This window comes from Macrotis lagotis, chromosome 7 (assembly GCF_037893015.1).
Source record: "Macrotis lagotis isolate mMagLag1 chromosome 7, bilby.v1.9.chrom.fasta, whole genome shotgun sequence".
Taxonomy (NCBI): domain Eukaryota; kingdom Metazoa; phylum Chordata; class Mammalia; order Peramelemorphia; family Peramelidae; genus Macrotis; species Macrotis lagotis.
The window spans coordinates 122,506,012-122,523,275 of record NC_133664.1 but is presented as its reverse complement, the minus strand read 5'-3'; the positions used below and the strand labels follow the sequence as shown (position 1 = coordinate 122,523,275).

General features: G+C 37.1%; 1 protein-coding gene across 2 annotated transcripts in view; it reads left to right on the top strand.

Moving 5' to 3' along the window:
• SND1 (staphylococcal nuclease and tudor domain containing 1) overlaps positions 1–17,264 on the top strand; it is a 520,505-nt gene that overhangs the window by 285,002 nt on the left and 218,239 nt on the right. The gene's annotated exons all lie outside the window — the stretch shown is intronic.

The window sequence follows — 17,264 nt, the reverse complement described above, 5'->3', positions numbered from 1 at the left end:
TAAAACAAATCCTGTAAGTTCTTGATATGATTAATGTTATTATTTTCTAGTTGCTATCACTGGGACCCTGCTTTTATACATAGGCATCTTCTCTTCATCAAACCAGAATCCACTGTTGCTTAACACCTATTTTTCATCTATAAACATTTTGTCATATAGAAAGGAAATAAAAACATATATTAAGAAATTAGTTTTTTCTTCACATTTCTGACTACTGGCAGGAGAAAGCTTATGACATTTCACCACTATGCTTATTATTCCAAGAGTATTCAGATGATGTGGTACCATTTCCTGCCTTGACAGACCTTAAGAACCATTCCCAAGGAGATTCATGTCACTTGGTCCCAGTAACCATTGAGTTCATGTTTCTAATAAGTAAGATACTTTAGGGAACCACTTTGCGCAAAACAACAAAGTGCTTGACCCCATCTAAAATTTAACATTTTTTGTGGAACTTATTGGAAGAGATTATCAGAGATAGAAAAACTTCTGATTTTTACTTAAGAATAATTGATAGAGGGGCAGCTAGGTGGCGTAGTGGATAAAGTACTGGCCCTGGAGTCAGGAGTACCTGGGTTCAAATCCGGTCTCAAGACACTTAATAATTACCTAGCTGTGTGGCCTTGGGCAAGCCACTTAACCCATTTGCCTTGAAAAAAAAACCTAAAAAAAATAAGAAGAATAAGAATAATTGATAGTTCAGATGACGTAGGGTCTGTTTAATTGTTATGCAAGCTGGGTATCCACACTGGATTAAGACTTTGTTTTTAACAGTACTTTTCTTGTTCTTGGTCCCAGAAGATTTTTCTGGACTATGATATTCTCTTCTAAGGACATGCCACATGTTGATGAATAGATTACCTCTTGATTGTCATGCAGAATGTCAGTCAAGCAATCAGTCTTTCAGGGATCTATATTCAGTACTTTGTCTAGTGGGCTTTTCCCAGAGGAGTGTAGTAAAGGTCTGATTCTTTGATGGATGTAAGGGAATGAGAAATCATCATTTTTGTTTATTCAACATTTATCAATGTCAATAATGAACAGTGTAAAAGGCAGCACATTTCTTTTTTCTTCCTTTTGGATATTGGGTGGAATTGTGATCTCTCAAATCACAAAGAAAAATAGTTGCTGGCATTGGATCCATATATATATATCCCCATTTGTCCTGACTAGTTAAAAAAAAATGTAAATTACTGGGAGTGTGAAAGATACAAAGAGAGGATTGTTGTAGTAAGTTGTATGCCCAGTATACTAGGGAACTTTTTTGCTTTTATTTTATTTTTGCAAGGCAATGAAGTTAAATGACTTGCCCAAGGTCACACAGCTAAGTAAGTATTGTGTCTGAGGTGGGATTTGAACTCAAGTCCTCCTGACTCCAGAGTCAGTATTCTATCCACTGTGTCACCTAGCTGCCCCTGCTTTGTGAAATTTTTAAAGAATTTGAAATTTACTTATATCTCATGCTTAGAAGTGCAAAAAAAGATGAGACTTTCCTGATGAAATGACCAGAACTGAATATTTGATCTTGATGTACAGGACTTTGGTAAAGCATGGAGGGATTGGATGGGAAGGGCACATCATGAGGGCAAATCATAATCAAAATTAATGATGTTGAATTGCTTATATTCCTTCATGAGAAGATGATATTAATAATTCATATGAACCTTATTTATTCAGGCAGTTAAAAGGAGCATATATAGACAAGGCACAGGAAGGAGTTGAATTTGATGATTTAAGATATTAAAAAGATGGAGTTAATGGGAGGGAAAGGACAGGGAGAATCGGGTAAGTTATTTCACACAAAAGAGGCAAGAAGGGGCAGGTAGGTGGTGCAGTGGATCGAGCACTGGCCCTGGAGTCAGGAGTACCTGAGTTCAAATCCAACTTCAGACACTTAATAATTACCTAACTGTGTGGCCTTGGGCAAGCCACTTAAGCCCATTTGCCTTGCAAAAACTTAAAAAAAAAAGAAGACAAGAAAAAGCTTTTGCAGTGGAGTGGAAGAGGGGGAAGGTTAGGGAGAGTGTGTGAGCCTTAACTCACATCTGAAGTGGCTCAGAGAGGGAACAACATACACACTCAATTGAGTATAGAAATCTATTTTAGCCTAGAGGAAAATAGGAAAGGAAAAGGATGGGGAAAGGGGGAGGGGGGAGGGGAGCTTGGTGTAGATGATAGAAGAGAGTGACAGATTTTGGGAGAGATAAAACTCATTTTTGATCTGGACCAGGGTGAAAGGATTGAGAGAATAGAATAAATGGGGGTTGGGGAGGGATAGGATGGGAGGGAAATACAGCTTGCAATAGCAGCTGTGGGAATTGAAGCAATTTCTCTGATAGATTTATATAGAGTATGCTATCCATCGCAAAGACAGTTGATGGTGACTGGGGGTGGGGGGAAGAATAAGTTAGGAAAGTTGGAAGCATGGTTGTTAATTTTCAGGACTCAATTGATTATTGAGGATGAATAAACTTTTCTTATTTCTTTTAAAAAATAGGCATAATATACTATATAATATACTATATAATATATAATATACTATAATATTTGTGCAAATTTGCACAAATATCCTGATATTATGACTTGGAAGAATAAAAGAACAGGATGTTTGTTCACTTAAGCTGAACTCCATTGGGAATAATTGCGTTGATTCATTCGTTCAGACAGACTGATGATGGAGAAGTCTGCTTCAGGGTTATTGTCATGAGTCCAAGTTGCATTAAATGAGGATACCTTAACCTTTCTAACTTAATCGGCAATGAAGTTCTCAAAATAAATAGGCACAGTCTTTGTATGTTACAAAAAAAAATTTTTCTCATAGGGTAATGTATCATCAGTAAAACACATGAAAGTGGTGTCTCTCAAACCCCAAAAGTGTGACACTAAAAGAGCATTAAAATTGTATAAACTAGGAAAGACAGGGAATGTTGGCCAGATCAAAATGCCATGTGATAATGTGATAAAATGTGTTTAAGTGTGTTCAAGCAGATGCACAGCGTGGTGTAATACAGAACACCATCAAGCTAGGAATTAACAGACTGGGCTTCTAGGTTTTATTCTTCTATCAACTAGCTATATGGTCTTAGATTAAATTGTTTAACTTCTTTAAGGCCAAGTTTTTTCATCTGGCAAATGACAGGGTTGAACCAAATAGATTTCCACCTTACCATTCAGTCCTGAGAGTCCAGGAAAGAAAAATCACTTTCCAACTCCCCAGTGTTGCTTTTTTGAGTTTAAGGCAGCCCCACCCCACCATCATACTATCTCCTCCTCTAACCTTTCTTCTTCTTAGTGCCATGTTCCAGCAGGTATTCATAAATGCCAGTCAACTCATATATCTTTTGAGTTTATCCTACTGCCCCTTGCCTTTTGAATAATGTTATTTGGGATCATTTTTCCTAAATTATCTTATCTACATTCTCTAAATTGAACTTTTACCTTCTCATTGTTTCCCTCTATTCTCGGAGGCCTCCTAGGATCTCCCAGGCCAGTATCCTCTGAAGATCTCATTAATGAGTTGTTTATTTCTTTTCTTAGGCCTTGAATAGAGCCCCTAAACCAGAACAGGTTTGGTTCTGACCCCACAGCTTTCTGATGCATTGGCTGGCACTTAATGCCTCTCTTTCACCCTTTAAATATATTGATTATTAAAAAATATATATTGATTATGTTCTGATTCAAGGAATTTTAATTAATTTACCAAGAAAAATTTCATGAGATGCTGTAACCAATTATTAGTAAGGCCAAATTAATGATATCTATTACCCAGATCTCCAATCTTACATTTTACTTTGAGGCACCCCAACCCCATGGTCCTGTAGACATTTCCTTCTAGAATATTTTGTGTCCATTTATCCTTTTAGAAGGAAGCGTAAACTTGGGTAAAGGGCAGCCTGTTAATTTGTCTGCTTTGGTCAGTGCAGCTGGCTTTGTAATAAGCACTGGATTTGATGAGCTTTGTAGGGGTTCTGGGATTGTTTACTCTGACCTGATCTGCCAATTCTTCCTTACATTGATGGGAGCTCAGAGAGTGATGAACGTTGAGGACTTTGGGAGGCAAAGCTGAGATAGAAAGAATATTACTGCCAATTTACAGCTGACTCAAGTTTTTAAGTGCATACACCTGCATGCTGGAAACTAGCATGTGCTTATTTCTACCTTGTAGACCTTCTTTAGAACCCTTCTTTATTCAAGTGTTTTACAGTTTTTTTGGAAGCCTTCACTAAACCTGAACTGCAGTTTGCACAAAGCCATCTCGCCTTATTTAAAAGACAAACAAAACACAAAATTCCCAAGTGATGGCCCTCCTTTTTTGGCTCACTTGTCTTTTGCCAGCTGCCTCTTCTCCCACGGCCTCATGTCCCACCAAGATAAGGTTTTGCCATTTGTATTGACTCTTCAGTCTTTTTTCTCACATAGAGACTGTTGAAAAGCCTTCCTACTTAACAACCTCTCCTTTTGGAGGGGTGGAAGGAAGATCAATGCCTGGTAGAGCTGGACCATACTTTTGCCAAGGGTTTTGCTGAACTGTGTGTTTCCATAAAACCTAAGAAAGTCACCCTTATCTTCCAAGTTAAGTTGTCTATATAGTTCCATTTATTATTTTGCTTTTCCATTATAGAGATCACATAGGATTTTTTTCTTCATTTTTCTGCATGCCAGTTCTAGTTTTATTTTCTTAGACAATGGTCAATCTTCCTAAAGCAGAAATTTTCATGATTTTTTTGTGTGTGAAAAGACTTCCCCATTTGCTAACTAATGAAATCAATGGATCCTTTTGCAAAATAATATTTTTAAATACATAAAACAGAATATATAAGATTACAAAGGAAACCAGTTACCATGGAATGCAGTTAGTAAAATAATTTGAAATTTCATTCACTGTTTGACATCTATTCATGGGCCCCTGGGGGAAAGGGTGAGTGGATCTTGTTACATGTACTAGAAACAAGCTTATGAAGCAGATTTAAGAATCAAGGAATAAATTCATTACATTCTGGCTAATAAAATCAGTATTAAAACTCTTTTTCCTTAGCTTTCCATATAGACACTGACACATAGACACACACATGCACACACGCACACACATACACACACACACACAAACACTTTGATCTCTCTGCTCCCTTTATTCTTTTTCTTTCTTGTGCTCTATCCCATTTTCATGTTCCTCCTATAGATGCATGCTGTGATTTTTAGTTTAGTACATACTACTAGTTTTATTAGAAGTCTGTAGTTAGATTATCTACTCTCGTGGAAGACAAATATAAATTGGCCCAAATTTAAGCCTCCATTTGTCTCTTTTCTTCCCTAGACTATCTGGAAGATTCTGATTTAGTAGAATTTTCTGCAGCCATGTCCTTGAAAAGTAGAAAACTTGGTATTCTGCTATCCCTAGTTTTTAATCCCTTCAAGCCCCAGTCCTGATTAAGATCCAGTCAAAAGTATCTTCTGTTTTTTGTTTAGTTTTATTTTTTAGCTAGCATGAAGCTTCCTCACATTTATAGATTACTCTGATTCTTAAACCTCCAGCAAGAATTTGTTGACCTCTCAGAAATTCCTCAGGGGCAAAGGTGTAAATTTTTACTAACACTTCCCTCCCCCCCCCCCCCAGAAGAACTCTGATATCAGTCAGTTGTTTATGAGAGGAATTTATTTTCACAAAAAGATTTTGTTTAAGGTAGGGGTGGAAGGTGGGGATGCAATAAGAAAGTACAGGTGGATGGGTTGTATCTTTCCATGTGTTCATATAATCTTTATAATCTTTCCTTTCTACATTTTTAAAATTTAGTTACGATTGTGATGGCAATAGAAACACTTAGGATTTGTGTAAAGCATGTGGTGGGAAGGAAACAGGACTGGTCTTTAGTTTCTTGACTTGTTTGATAAAAGGCAAAATCTGTTAACCTTTACTTGAAGCAAGTCCCATTTTCTTACATATTATTAGATAACTGTGCTACTTCTTTGTCTTTGTGTTGTAATAAAAACAGCAATGTTGACTAATATGAATCATTTATAATTTAGTCGAATAACTTTAACAAAACAAATCTATTGCAACTTCCTTTAAGTGTGCCCATCTATAATCAGGACTTTTTTTTCTCCTTCATAGGGCTTCTCCTTTCCTCCTCCTCTCCCTTCTTCCCTCCCTCTTCCCTCCCTCCTCCCTCCCTCCCCTCTTCTTTCCCTCTTTTCTCCCTCCCTTCCTCCAGCCCTTCCCATTCTCACTCCCTCCCTTCTTTCTTCCATTCCTCTTTCCTCCTCCTCTCCCTTCCCTTCCTCAGTCCACATCAGGTATCATACCCTTACTAGCAGATGCTCTGTTCAAAGGAATATAATTTTTTATCCCTGAAACCTTCCAAGATATCTTAGGATTCACTGGCTGTATATTTCTTTCTTCGGGATCATATCTTAAACCCCAAAACCCAAATCACTCAGGCTTTCATTGATTAGGCAGCATCAGTTCTAGACTAAGCCTTGACTTGGACATTTGTTGGAACCTGGATTGGATCAAAGAGAATGTAATATAGCAATTGTTTCTATTTTGGCTAGAAACCTCTGAAGGTCTTAGCTTCCTAGATTGATTTTTTTTTTTGATCTAGGTAAAAGAAGACATTCTTTGCCTCTTTTCTTACCCAGACTTAATCCAACTGAGATATGTTAATAGTCTTAACTTAAAAGGCCAAGGTCTCCTACTCCCCCCAAAGCCATCTCCTTATCTATATCTGTCCTCTGCTCCCAGAGGACCCTGGAGAAGAAAATGAGTCTCATGACCTTGTACAGCCCTTCCTGACTTAAATTCATTTCACTTGCATGTCATAGCATCATCTCCCTGGTGTCTTAATTCTTTTTTTGAAATTTTCTTTTCTCCAACTACATGTAAAGATAGTTTTCAGGAGTCATTTTTTGGTATGGTTTGAGTTCTGCATCCTCCCCCCCCCCACACACACACACACTTTGACAGAGAGTAATCTAATGTAGATTATTTGTATTTGTACTGTTAAACATATTACCATATTAATCATGTTGTGAAAGAAGAATCTAGGCTTTTCTGAAGTCCAACTGTTCATGTTTTTTTTTTAAAGACAATGGGGTTAAGTGACTTGCCCAAGGTCACACAGCTAGGTAAATATTAAGTGTCTGAGGCCTGATTTGAACTCAGGTACTCCTGACTCCAGGGCCAAGCTCTATCCACTGTGCCACCTAGCTACCCCTCTATTATTTTATTTTATTTTTTTTTTAGATTTTTCAAGGCAATGGGGTTAAGTGGCTTGCCCAAGGGCACATGGCTAGGTAAGTATTAAGTGTCTGAGGTCGGATTTGAACCCAGGTACTCCTGGCTCCAAGGCCAGTGCTCTATCCACTGCGCCATCTAGCCGCCCCCCCCCCATTATTTCTTAAAGAACAAATAGTACTCCATTTGTTCATATACCACAGTTCCTTTAACCATTCCCCAAATAATGGGCATCCCCTCAATTTCCTATTCTTTACCACTACAAAAAGAACTGCTATAAATATTTTTGTTCAAATGGGTTTTTTACCCTTTCTTAATGATCTCTTTTGTATACGGACCTATGTATTGCTGGGTCAAAAGGTATGAACAGTTTTAATTGTCCTTTGGGCATAATAACAAATTGCTCCCCAGAAAGGTTATATCAATTCATAATTTCACTATCAAAGCAGCAGAGTCCCAGTTTTCCCATGTCCCCTCCAACATTGATCATTTTCCTTTTTTTTAATATGTTGGTCAAGCTGATAGGTATTAGGTGATACTTCAGAATTGTTTTACTTTCCATTTCCCTAATCAATAATAATTTAAAACAATTTTTAATATCATTAGGGCAGCTCAGGGACACAGTAGATAGAGCACCAGTCCTGAAGTCAGGAATAGCTGAGTTCAAATCTTGCTTCAGACACTTAATAATTACCTAACTGTGTGACCTTGGGCAAGCCACTTGACCCCATTGCCTTGTAAAAAAAAGTTTTAATATGATTAGATAGCTTTAATTTCTTCATCTGAAAACTGCTTGTTCATATACTTTGATGATTTATCCATTGGGGAATGACATGTATTCTTATAAATTAGGAGTACTTTATCAGAAGCACTGGTTATAAAAATTGTTTCCCAGCTTACTATCTTCCTTTTAATTTTAATTGCAGTGCTTTTATTTGTGCAAAACCTTTTTAATTAAATTAATCAAAATTATCCATTTTGTATTTTATAATGTTATCTATCTCTTGTTTGTTCATAAACTCCTCCTTGTTCTCCTATCTGGCTTATGGCATCACTTTTTATGACTAAATTCTGTACCCATTTCGACCTTCTCTTAGTCTTTATCAAGGTTGAAAAACAAACAACAGTAGCCACATATATTTGTTTTAAAAACTTGTTTATCATTATCCTGTGCTTCTATTAAGCACCATCTTCTTTTTCTGATATTCTCTGAAAGAAACTTTTCACTGAACTTCTTTTCTTAAGCTGCCATCATTTACCTTTCAATCATTCTTTCCCTACAATCTCCAGCTTTACTTTGACTAAAGTTTAATGGTCAAATTTAAGTGAACTGTGATTTTTCACTAAGTTCACTAACTAAACTAAGTTCTTTTTTCCATTGATAATTTTTGCTTTAGCATAGAATGCAAACTTAGAAATTGTATTTCATGAAAAAAATTGAGCCAACCATCTTAGAGATATGACAAGTTGGTCCAGTAGAAAGACTGATGACTGCCTTCAGAATTGAAGGGTCTGGTTCAAATGCTAACTATCACTTTACTCTGTAGTTTAAAAAAAATCATTTAATCTCTTCATAGACTGGACTGGATAAACCCTAATATTCCTCTCAGCTCTACACATATAATCCATCATAAGGTGCAACTGAATTTACATATAATTAATAAATGATTGGAAAAATTCCCTAGATTTTGGACTGATAAGAAGCCTAGAGTCTGGGAATTTTTCAATTGTTCTTCCTCTCATCATTCACTTTTTGTTTCCTAGACCTATATATACAACTCTCCTATATGGATGGAGGGGTATTTATACATTTTATTGTCACAGTTGTGATAGTACTGATATTCAACATGGTATTTGTGAAGGAGGTTGGTATTGGGGAATAGGCAAGGCTAAGTAGATGTGATAACAGGAAAATGTATTAAAGGGGGAAGTGGTTTCTTGAAACATAAATGTGAAAAAATAAAACTCTTTCTTCAGAAAAGATGATGCACTCAGCATCCAAATAGAAGCAGTCAGTCTGCATTTAAGACAGCACAAGTGGCTACTTCTTAAAATGTAATACCCCTATTTCCAAATAGTTTTTTCTTCAGGTAATTAAGAATTGCTGTTCAGCTCCCTTCTTCAGCTGCTGTTCTTCTCTTTCTCTCTCTATCTTTATATTACTTCTCTCTGAAAAGGAATCCAAGCTGACTTTTTGGGTAGGCCAGGGAAATTTATCTAGTCATAATTCATTATATTCATTAGGCACTTTTGTTGAGGACACAAAGTAATATTACAGGGAAGTTTGGGTTAACACCCAGAAATTCTTCTTTCCTATTCTTCCATATAGCCATCACTCTATACTTCTAATTTTGGAACTGATCTAGATTACATTTCAGAAATTGTGTAATTCACCCATATTTCCTCAAATATTGCTGATTTCCAATAATCTTAAAATGCATAATATGAAGCATCTTCAGTTACATTAGGAAGATGATGAAAAGTTTAAAGAGAAAATGTTTTTAAAAAACTAAATATTAGAAAATATAATGGGAACATTATGTAAAATAAAGATATCTCTTCCCATTGTATGCATTTACTTTATATCTTAGTATACCAGAAGAAAATTCTAACTTGTGAGATAAATCTTGTTCTCTTCCTTCTGCCCTCCCCCATTTCTCTGTTCTATTTTTTCTTTCCTCATCTTCCCTCCCCATCCCATGATTCCCTCAGGCCTACTCACAAGGCTATATGCTTAGGAGTAGACTGTGGGCCATTTTAGTTACTGTATTAATCAACTAGATGATGCAGTAAAGAAGAACTCAATTCAACCTAACTCACAGGGCTATTGTGAGAGTCAAATGAGGTTCATAAAAGCTTTACACCATGCCTGATCTGTGGTAGGTGCTTAATAAATGCTTTTGTCCTTCCCTTTCTTCTTGTGTCAAATAATGGCACCTTCCTCCCAGGGCTGTTCTGAGGATCAGATAATGTACACCTAGCACAGTGCTTTAAAAATCTTAACTATCATCATCATCATCATCATCATCATCATCAAGAGATTGTTTTCTCTGTCATCCCAACTACCTCCCTAATTTTCAGTCTTTCCTTATGTATAGTATTTCTGTTGCTCATGACCTTGTCTCTCCTATTCTTAAAAAACCTTCACTAGATGGAGACAATAATGGATCCTTCAATTTCTTCTAATTATTGTCTTTTATTTCTTCTGCTGTTTGGAGTTAAATTCTTTGATGAGGCTATTCACAATATTGCCCTCTTACTCTTTTCTTACCTAGAGTCTGACTTTTGACATCATTCAAACACCTCTCTAAAATTACCAGTGATCTTCTAACTGCAAAATCTAGTAACCTTTTCTCTGCTCACTGTCAAGTCATCTTTTTTGCATTTATTCTCTCTTCTCTCTACATTTTCCAGATAACCACTCTCTCCTGATTCTACTTATCTACCTGACTGTTCCTTTTCAATTTCCTTTGCTAGATCCTATTCCAGATCTCATTCACAGATTATGGGCATGACACAGTGGTCTATCCTGGACCCTCTTAACCTTGATTTCCTCACATCCAGGACCATCTTAAAGTCTTCCTGAATCATATCTGGCCACTAGACCCAGATGGCTGTGGAGGAAAAAATGAGGCTAGTGACTTTGCACACTATCCCCCTCACTTAAATCCAGTTCATGTGTATGTCATGGTATCATCTTGCTGATGTCATGGTCATCTTCAAGAATGATGAACAAACATTATCATTACTCTTCTCACTTTATATTACTTGGTGATCTTATCAGCTCACTTGGAATTAACTGTCATCTCTATGCTGATGATTCTCAGATCTACATTTCCTGCCCTAACCTCTCTGCTAACATTCACTCTTTCATCTCTAGCAGCCTATTAGACATTAGACATCAACATATCCAAAGCAGAATTCATTGTCTTTTCCCCCTGAATCCTTTCCCCTTCTAAATTTCTCTTTTATTGTAAACAACAGATAGCATTCCCCAGGCTCACAGTCTACAAATCCTCCTCAACAACTCTTCACTGTCTTTTACCTTCCATGTTCTCTTTGTTTCTAAGGAATTTTATTTTCACCTTTGCAATGTTTCTCAAATGTGCCCCCTTTTTCTTTGAAAACTGCTGCCACTTTGGTCATATCCTTATCTCCTCACACTTAGATTATTGTAATAGCTTTCTAGTTGGTCTGTTTCCCCCTACTACAATTCATCCTCTGTTAGCCACCACATTGATTTTCATAAGGACCTCATTGACCATGTGTAACCCTCTACTCTCTCCACTTCTTTGGCTCCCTATCACTTTTAGGATCAAATACATTGATAATTGTACCTGCCCCAATCTTCTAACTCCTCTCCTCCCCCATCCCTTTTTACTTACTCCTCCTGGTTTCCTTTAAATCCTACTTCCTTGAGGGGTGGAGGCAAGATGGCGGCAGGAGCCTCTCTTAGGTGCTCTCTCCAAAATATTTCAAAAACTTATGACTCTAAATATCAAGAGTCAGAACCAAAGATCCATTGAAGCAATTCTCCAGCCCAAGGTAACCTGGAAAGTAATGGGAAGACTCTCCGGGGTTAGAGGAGGAGCACCATGCCATAACAAAGGAACTTCAACCTCTCAGAAATAGCCACAGGGCACCTGGGAGCCAATTCCTGGCAGCAGAAGCAATTTCCTGACCTGCAGCCCAGGGAGCACCAAGCACAATTTGGAAGATAAGCAGGGAGACCTCTGCCAAAGTGAGCGTGAAGCCCAGGCTGTGACATTCAGCTCAACCTAGGTGCTCAGTGCACCTGGAGCCACCCAACAGGAGCCTGCCTCCAGGCAGCTGCTTCCTAAGTGCTCAGCCCACAGAAGGTAAGGGAGTGGAGTGAGACTGTTGAGGTCTGTCAGCTGTCCCTGGAACAGGACTCCGTGGCTTTGACCACATTCAGATCCTGTTCAGTCTTAGGTCCCCCATAGAGCAGGGACCCGTGCCCCCCCAACATTCAGGCAGAGGGGAGAGCTTGTGGTCATTCACAGACTAGGAAAGTAGTCAGAGCTTCACACACTGAGTTCCCTGTGGGTGGTGTCCCAATAATAGTCAAAAACTCAGGAAGCACCCCAAAACCAGGCACAGGCTGGGGAAATGAGTAAACAGAAAAAAAATGAACCTGACCATAGACAATTACTTTGGTCCCATGGAAGACCAAACCACACAATCAAAAGATGAGAAAGGCCAAGCTTCTGCATCTAAAGACTCCCAAGAAATATAGAAAGTTGGGCTCAGACTATGAAAGAGCTCAAAAAAGATTTTGAAAATCAAGTAAGGGAGATAGAAGAAAATAAATGAAAGAGATGCAGGAAGAACACAAACATGAAGTCAGCAGCTTAGTCAAGGAGAACCAAAAAATGCTGAAGAAAATAACATGTTAAAAACCAGCTTAGGTCAAATGGCTAAAACAGTTCAAAAAGTTATTGAGAAGAATAATATTTTAAAAAAGCAGAATTGGCAAGATGGAAAAGGAGATAAGAAAGCTCTCTGAGAAAAACAAATTCTTCAGATGTAGAATGGAACTAAAGGAAACTGATGACTTTGCAAGAAACTAAGATACAATAATTCAACACCAAAAGAATGAAAAATTAGAAGAAAATATGAAATATCTCATTGAAAGACAACTGATCTGGAAAACGGATATGGTAATTTAAAAATTATTGGGCTATCTGAAAGTCATGATCAGGAAAGGAGCCTTGACTTTTTTTTGCAAAGCAATAGGGTTAAGTGACTTGCCCAAGGCCTCACAGCTAGGTAATTATTTGAACTCAACCTTGACCTCATTTTAAAAGAATTTCTACAGAAAAATTGCCCCGATATCCTTGAAGCAGGCTGCAAAATAGAAATTGAGAGAATCCACTGATCTCCCCTGGAAAAAGATCCAAAAACAACCAACCCCCACAAATATTATAACCAAGTTCCAGAACTCCCAAGTCAAAGAGAAAATGTTATAAATAGCTAGGTAACAATTCAGATATCATAGAGCTGCAGTCAGGATCACACAGGACATAGCAGCAACTGCATTAAGGGTTCATAGGGCTTGGAATATAATATTCTGGAAGGCAAAAGAGCTTGGAATGCAACTGAGAATCAACTACCCAGCAAAACTGAAAATCCTCTTCCAGGGGAAAAGATGGACCTTTAAGGTAACAGGGGAATTTCAAATGTTCCTGTTGAAATGACCAGAGTGGAACAGAAAGTTTGACCTTCAAGTACAGGACTCAGGTGAAGCATAGAGAGTGGACAAGAAGGGTAAATTTTGAGGGACTTAATGATGATGAAATGGGTATATTCCTGCATGGAAAGATGATACTGATAATACTCATATGTACCTTCTCATTTAATAGAGCAGGTAGAAGGAGGTTTTAATAGATGAGGCACAGAAAACTGAATCTGAAGATATATTGTAAAAATAGAGTCAATGGGTGAAAGGGAAATGTACTGGGAGAAAGCGTATTTCATGGAAAAGATATTTCGTGTAGCCTTTGCAATGGTATGGAAGGGGGGAAGACGAGGGGGAATGAGGGAGTCTTCATTCTCATCAGAAATGTCTAAGAGAGGAAACAGCATACACACTCAATAGGGTGTAGAACTCTAAAAGTAAAGGGAGAGAAGGAGGATGGGGTGGGGGACATGTGGGTGATAGAGGAAAGGATAAATCATAAGAGAGGATAGTCGGATATAACACATTTTCTTTTTTACTTTTTGTTAGGCGCTGGGATTGGGTAGCCTGTCTGGGGCCATGGGGCTGGGTGGTTACTGGCTCTCTGGGGTGGGATGTGGGCTTGGGGTCTCTTGGCCCCAGGGCTGGTGCTCTCTCCGATGTGCCACTCAGCTGCCCCACTGCACATTTCTAAAGAGGGACAGAGTGAAAGGAGAGAGAAAATATAATAGATTGTAGTGGGAAGGAATGGATGGAGGGAATTACAATCAGCAACAGCAACTGTGCAAAAATATGGAAGTAAACTATGATGGACTTATGATAAAGAAAGTGATCCAACCCAGCCAGAGCTGTTGGTATCAGAACACGGACTGAAACACACTTTTTTCTTTCTTTTACTTTATTTCTCATGAGGTTTTCTATTTTTGTTGGGGAGGGATTATTATGTTTACTCTTTTTAGGTTTTTGCCAGGCAAATGTGGTTAAGTGGCTTGCCCGAGGCCACACAGCTAGGTAATTAAAAAGTGTCTGGGGCTGGATTTGAACTCAGGTACTCCTGACTCCAGGGTCAGTGCTCTACCCACTGAGCCACCTAGCTGCCCCTATATTTACTCTTAAACAAGAATTTTTTAGTAATGTGTAAATTAATTAAAGGAAAAACAAGAAAGCATATGAGCTTTAAGGAAAAACTATAGTTCCAAAATGAATATATAAACCTAGTAATAGTTAGGGTTACCAACCTAATGAAAATATACAAGTGAATCTTCACCAACTCCTGTGATTTAGTCCATAAAATTTCTTTGCTAGTGAAAAAAAAAGTCTATTTCCTTCAGGAAACCTTTTCTTGTCCTAAATTCTTTTGACCTCTTAATTATTTTTAATTATTTGTATGCAGCTTTATTTCATATATTTGTTTACTTGTTTCCACAGTTGATTTTGAGGTACTAAAGAGCAGAGATAGTCTTTTGTCCCATTTTTCATATCCCCAGCATACAGTACTTATTGACTGACTGATCTTTAAGAATACAAGAAAAAGGGTGGCTAAGTTGCACAGTGGATAGAGCACTGGCCCTGAAGTCAGGAGTACCTGAATTCAAATCCGGCCTCAGACACTTAATAATAATTACCTAGCTGTGTGGCCTCGGGCAAGTCACTTAACCCCATTTGCCTGGCAAAAACCTAAAAAAAAAAAAAAGAATACAAGAAAAAGCATTCCCTGATCTCTGACCATCTACATATGACTCTGGATATGAGCCCAATTCACATATTTTAAGCCTAATACAGATATTGCAGATTGTAAATTTCTACCCTTTTTGAATCAAAGATTCATGGAATTTCAAGACCAGGAGGAACCCTTCCATATTACTCTTTAATGAATACAATTGATTTTTTTTAAAAAAAAAAACAAAGTAATTTTTACTTTCAAATGAATATAGTTCCATTCAGTAATATTATTTAGGGAGGACAGAATCCAACAATAATATAAGCATATATCAATGTTGAGAATATTCAGAATATAGCAGAAATACCTCATTTGTAATTGCTTTCAGTTTCTACATCATGCTCATCTGAGTATCTGCAGAAGTGGCGTTTTGTTTTTTGAGGGGACTTGGAATTTTTTGTGAATAGCCAATATTCTTCAATGCCAGTTTTGATGAATAAGACCAATAATTTGGCTGCAAACTCTCTTGTTCAAAAACTCACATTAAAGTAATGGAATGTTTTTTTTCCCCTTGGTCTTTTTTTTTTTTTTTTTGGTGACACATGATTGTATTTTAAAGTCTTTTTCCATTTGTGTGTGTGTATAGGTGGTTGGGGGGGGTTTCAAAAAATGTAGGAGTAAGTTGATGATCGGACAGTTGTTTTGTTCTTATATAGGACAGAGCACAGAGCATTTTAATGAAAAGAATTAAATGGTTATGGATGAATGGGCATCAGTTCTTTAGACTTTGCTCAGTCCTATCCACTGCTTGGGTGGATCTGGGTCTCCGCTAGTTCTTTAAATAACTCTTTACTCTTCCTTTCTCCCATTATCCTGTTCTTTCCTGGTTCCTATTTCTCCCCTGCCTCTGTCCCTAATTATTGGGTCTTAATTTATGCAACAATACTATAATATCTAATGCATTGTTCCCTTAATAGAAGAAATTTAATTGCTCTTTTATTATTTTATTGCTCTGTATTAATTGCTCTTTTACCTCTTTTAATTTACTCTTTTACTTTCCTGAAAGTTCAGTTGATATGTTGTTACAAAAGAGAATTTTTGGAAGGTATATTTCTGATTCCTATGATGCTTAATCCCTGTCATATTCTCATTTCTTAGGACTAAAATTAGAATACTAGTTAAATATAGATACTTCAGTGTACTGTTTTATGATTGTTGGAGATGTGAAATCTACTTTGTAATGTTTCATACATTTGGAGAATACTTTTTAATCTAAATTACTATATAAACCCTCCCTCAAATTTCCAGGGAGTGCCAATTGATTCATCTCTTATAGGAAATGTCTATAAGTTAAAAGAATTGTACTCATAAATTGTAAGACCCTTTATATTTCCTTTCCATCCAATAGAATCTCTGGCCCAAAATTCATATGAATATTTAATATGTGCTTCTTAATTTGATTTCCTTAGAAAGTTTGGAAGAAGAAATATTTTAAAAAATGATGATTTCTTTGAAAGAATACTTTTTTCCTTTAAGTATCATTAGAAATATAATTTATTGCCACCACAAGTATATAAATACCCTTTATTCATTAATTAGACATGCTTTTGTTTGGTTGTTTGGTTAATGAAATGGTGTTGTGAACCAAAAGCACTCCACACCCCTTGCACCTCTACCATTCCAAGACTTTTGAGCACCAAAGTGAAAAGAATGCTGGGCCTTGAGTCACTTGACTTATGTTTCAATGGCCTCAGACTCTTACTCTCTGGGTCACTTTAGACAGTTATATCTGTCTCAGTTTCTTCAACTCTACAATTTGGGATAATAATGCTGCCCTCTCATTAGGGTTTTTGGGAGATCAAATTGTGAGGATACAAATTACAAATATTTGTAAAAAGAATTTAGTAGGGTGCTTAGTGCATAGTACGCAATATGTTCCTTCCTTTTGACTGCTGAAGTATTGACTTAAGCTAATGCCTTTTGTTTCTGAGGTGGGATGTTACAACTTGATCCTCATTTTCCCCTATTTTCATAATTATTTTGGGTGACAGATTACATTTTTCAGGATTGGTTTTTTTCTCCTTATTGTTCCTGGTTGTAAATCTTTGTTCTTTGTTTAATTCATTGTCAACTGCTCATAACTAACTTTCATGTTGTATACATTCAGCATTTCT